The sequence below is a fragment of the Manis pentadactyla genome, chromosome 11 (assembly GCF_030020395.1).
Source record: "Manis pentadactyla isolate mManPen7 chromosome 11, mManPen7.hap1, whole genome shotgun sequence".
Classification (NCBI taxonomy): Eukaryota; Metazoa; Chordata; class Mammalia; order Pholidota; family Manidae; genus Manis; species Manis pentadactyla.
Window position 1 is genome coordinate 39,158,942 of NC_080029.1, and position 5,246 is coordinate 39,164,187.

General features: G+C 38.0%; 1 long non-coding RNA gene across 1 annotated transcript in view; it reads left to right on the plus strand.

Annotated features, from left to right (window-relative positions):
* Positions 1-5,246, plus strand: part of LOC130679496 (uncharacterized) — a 257,600-nt gene that overhangs the window by 82,342 nt on the left and 170,012 nt on the right. The gene's annotated exons all lie outside the window — the stretch shown is intronic.

A 5,246-nucleotide genomic window follows, 5' to 3' on the forward strand; every position in this document is an offset into this window, starting at 1 on the left:
CAATAAAAAAATTATTCACTGTTTATCTTTAATATAGTTTAACTGGAAATCCCTTATTTTTGTTTGCTAAATATGGCAATTCTATTTATATATTACAGCAGTCTAGAATATATATACACTTGAGTAGAATTGTTAGATGTTAATAGGTACAAATGTAAAACTTTAAAAGATCACATCAAATTGTTTTTCTAGAGTGGTTCAACTTATTTACACTTCACTACCTGTGTATGAGAGTTCCCAATTCAGCCACATCATGTCCGAAACTTGGTATCTAATTGTGGTCTTAATAGTCATCTCTCTGATTATTAATATGGTTGTGCATCTCCTCAAATTTTAAATTTTTATTCATATTCTCTCTACTATGAAATTCCTGTTTATATATTTTGTCTGTTTTTCAATTGGGTTGTTTGATTTTTTTCATATTGATTGTAGGATCATCTTATGTATTCTGAATACTAAAAGGGTATTTGTATTACAACTTCCTTTTCCAAGTTTAACTTTTTATTTTTTCCTTTATGATGATTTTTGATGTACAGAAATTCTTATTTTTAATATAGCCAATTTTTAAATTCTGATAATGTTGATCTTAGGGCCATAAGTATCTTCCCTGTATTTCATTTTTAGTTAAGCAAATACCAATAATATCACTCATGAATATTCAGTGGCTTAATACAAATGAAATTTGTTTTTCTTTCACATTAAGTTCAACTGATGGCAAGATGGGGTGTGAAGGGTTCTCTCCAAGAAGTCTGGGGACCCAGACTGATGAAGCCTCTGCCATCTTCAGCCATTTGCTTTTAAGGCCACGCTGAGCAGACATTAAGCCTATAGATAGGGGAAGAGAGTGGGAAAGACTGCATGAGATTTTTATGGGCCATGCCTGGAAGTGGTGTACCCTCAAAGGGTGGTCTGCTGACCTCTGCTTGTCTGCAAATTGTTTATTATCTCTCCATCACCCAGTGGGACAGAAATTGAGAAAAAGTGTTTGTAAGCTTTTAATACCAGTTTGACAGAGTAACTTTATGTCTGTTGAATCTAATAATTTTTAAATGGGCTTATATTTGGTATGACTTAAAAATTCCAATTTTCTGGTAAATTTTAGTTTAGTTTACAAAAGCATTGGTCCATTATAAATTAGGGAGAAATGATCCATTACCACAGATAGTTTGAGAAGCACTGGTGTACTCCATTTCAGTCCACGTTCCATTGGCCAGCACTCATTCACATGGCCTCATCCACAGGCAGAGAGACCTAGAAATGTGGTTCCTAACTGGGCAACTTCTTCCGAGCACCAACTCCAACCTATGGAAGAGGTGCATAATCTTTGTTGAACTGCTAACATCACTGCCAGAATTTTAATCCAAAAAACTTAAAGTACTATCTTTCACTTTTAATCCACTGTTTTCACCTAAAAACTATTTTTATATGTGGTATGAGTTAAGAATCCAATTGTACTTTTTTGCATATGTATATGTGTGTGTGTGTGTATATATATATATATATGTATGTATGTATTTCCCACATATTCATCCTCATCCAGCACATGTGATTGAATAGCCCATCCTTTTCCCAATAATTTAAAAATCTACTTCAGTCACATATTAAGTGTGCAGGGTTAATTGAAGCCGATACATAACTCCATGGCTCTGTACCTGTTAATATACCAAAATATTTCCATTTCTGTTAGTATATAGTTATTATCCTGAGCCTCCTTAACCCTCAACCCCACTACCCTGTCCCCAACCCTGAAATCCCTAAGCAACCCACAACCCAAAACTGAAGTAGCTAAGCCTGGCGCAGAAGAGGCCTCCAGTACCCACTCTAGCTTCATTCTGTATCTGGGGTTACTATCTACTCCCAAGGGCCGATACAGATCTCACCACTAATTCCATACTCTTAATTACTACAGCTTCTTTTAAAAAAATATTAATTAGGAAGGAAAATTCTCTCATTTTAATCTTCAGGAGTATCTTGACTATTCTTGGACTTCTGTTTTTTCATCAAATTTTAAACTAAACTTGTCAAATTTCTCTAATAGCATCATTTGCATTTTGACTGAATTGCATTAAATCTTAAGTCAGTTTGGGAAGGAATAACATCTTTATCACATTGTGTCTTCCATACATTTAAGTCATCTTTAGCATCTTCATTAATGCTTTATAACTTTTCTCCAGGAACTTTTTACATGTCTTTTATTGGATTTTATTCCTACATACCTTAAGTTTTCCTATGGCTATTGTATTTGGTATATTTTACTTCCTTACATTTTTTTAACTGCTTAATTCCAATATATAAAAATGCAATTGAATTTTATGTATTGATCTAACACCCATTCCTATGCTAATTCTAATAGGTTTTCTGCAGGTCATTTAGGTGTTCTATAGAGACTATAACATCTGTGAATGATAGTTTACTCTTCTTTTTAATCTTTATACCTTGTCTTTCTTTTTCTCCTCTTATTTTATTTCCCTGGCTAAGCCCTCCTATACAATGTTAAAGAAAACCTTTAATGTTAAATATAAATACCTTCCCTTTCCCAACCCTAGAGATTTGTTTACATTCCATAGCAATGTTCTGTAGGGGAGGATGGGCAGATGCGCTGGCTGTTATATACAAGCTCCAAGTCTCACAATTTGGGGGTTCCTCTCCTATGGTATAAACCCTGATGCACCTAGCAGTGAATATCTGGCCCTCCTTGTATAGCCCAGGGAGAGTTGGGGTACAGGGAACCAGCATCCATATGCTGTTTAATAAATGGGCTGGTGTTTAATAAAAGGTCTGGTGTTTCTGTCAGTGTTTCTATCAGACCCTTCACAGTTTTGGGCTTACTGAATACAAAAGCACTTGAAATCTCATCTGAAGACAATTAATAGTTACTAATTTTTAAAAAGTTCTTGTTCTGTTAACAAAAGTAATCATACTCCCTAGAAAATATTACAAAGATTCAGAAATGCAATGCAGGAACTAGAAGTCCTCTGGCATTCCACTTCCCAATTACTGTTTTACATTCAGTCATTACACTATTCCACTGAAGAAATTTAAAATATGGAAATAACATCATCGCAGTTTTGTTTTAGAAAGGCCAGTTGGACCACAGCGCAGTGTGGCAGGGATGGGGCAGTAAGAGGGGAGGCAGAGGAGCCTAGGAAGAACTGATGAGCAGTGTTGATGGACATGGAGGGAAGGGGTGATGAGAGAATACCTAGAAACAAAAACAAAAAGACTAAGTTGTTAACTTTGAGGGGGTGATGGTACTAAAGCATTGTATTTAATTTTTAGCTGTGAGAAAAGTATTGTGGTTATGTCAGAAAAAAAATGCAATTTTTAGACACATATACTGAATTATTTACAAATGAAATTCTATGATGTCTGTTATTTAGTTCAAAATAATGGGAATAGGGACCGGAGGGACATGTGAAAGTATAGATGAGAAAGCCACGAGATGATGGTGGTTGTTGAAACTGGTGCTATGATCAATGCTGAGACAGCGACATGTCACAGGAATGGAAGACTTACTCTCCTGGCCACTGGGCATGCAGCAGAAGTGGTCCCTAGCTGTCAGTCTTCTTTGGGCATTGTCTTGGCTGCAGAAAACTACCTCACTAAAGGGGGCATCCCACATCCAGTGACTATCAGCATGGGGGCTCTGGGCCTCCCTGTTAACTTGGGAGGAGATTAGGTCATGAGAGTAGAACTCTCAGGGTTTAACCCAGGTCCAGAGCTCCCCATGTGGCTGCTGGAGGCCTTTTGGGACTGCACCTCAGCTCAGTTTCTCCCTCTGACCACTTCTGTTTTTTCCTTTCCAGATGTGTTGTTCCTTAGAACACTCCCTAATAAATGACCTGTAATCTCCATCTCTGAGTATCCTGGGAAACCCAAACTGCAGGGACACTGGGGCCTCATTATACTATCCTCTTCATTTTTATTTTTTGCACACTTTTGAAAGCTTCCATAAGGAAAATTTAAGGAAAGAAAAGAACTGAGTCAGACTGAAGGTGGTGGATAAGGGTGTGAGAAGTGACCTTTAGGGCTCTGGTTTTGGACACTGGGTGGAACCATTCACTGAGCAGGGAATGCAGGAGGAGGAGCCATTTGGAAGACAGATGAAAAGTTTGTTTTTAAGAAGCCAAATTTGAGGTGCCAGTGGGGAGCAGTCTGGCCTGGATACAGATTATCAAGCTAGTGGCAACTCATGAAAAGAAAAGGTAATGGTGACTCAGAACATCTTAAATGACCAATAAAAATTCTATTTAGCCTTCAGTTGTGTTTGTCCAATTACAGCTGAATGTATAAGTACCTCCATACCATGGGAATTAACCAAACTTGTGATGGGAGGCACTATATTCTAGAATATTTATGTCACCCATGGGTCTTCAAATAACATTGTCTTAGTTGCTGTAACAAAATACTATATACTGATTAGCTTAAAAACAACCAACATTTATCCCTCACAGTTCTGGAGGCTCAAGTCCAAGATCAGAATGCTAGCTAGCATGGACAGGTTCCAAGGAGAGCCCTATTCTGCTTGCAGATTGCTGACTTCTTGTATTCTCACATAGCCAAAGGAATGATGGAGCTCTCTGGAGCCTCCTTTGTAAAAGGCACAAATACCATTCATGAGGGTTCTACCCTCATAACTGATCACTTCCCAAAGGCCCCACCTTCTAACACTATCATCTTGGAGATTAGGTTTCAACATATGAATTTTGAAGGGACGCAAACATTCAGAACACAGCAAACATCTTGGACTCACTCAACCCTCAGTAGTTGTTCACTGAATGAATGGATTTCACTGGAAGAGCTAGAAATTTGTCCTCTTTCCCCATTCCATTCCTCTGATCATAATTCTCTGCTCCCCAGGTCACATGAGATCCTCTTCTACCTTCCAATCATGTGTGAGCTGTCCTTGTGCAACCAGAGAGTGGAAGCTTCCGGAAACAAAGATAAATCAAATGGGAACTGTGCTCTGAAGATACTACGAACTTAGTAGGGGAGATAAGACATGCATAAATGATCACAGAGGGTAAAAATATGGGAAGTAATAAAGCTAAAGGTGAAGTGACATGACGTTTATAGGGGCAGCCAATATTTGCAGCTAATTTTGCCTAGGAAGAGGCAAAGCACCTGCCCAGGCTGTGCTGGCTCTTCTCCAATTTGTGGTGTTAGCTCATTTAATTTGGTTTCTACTTTAAATATTTACCAGTGGGCTGGGGTGTCAGACAACAGTTTATAAGACTTACCCCATG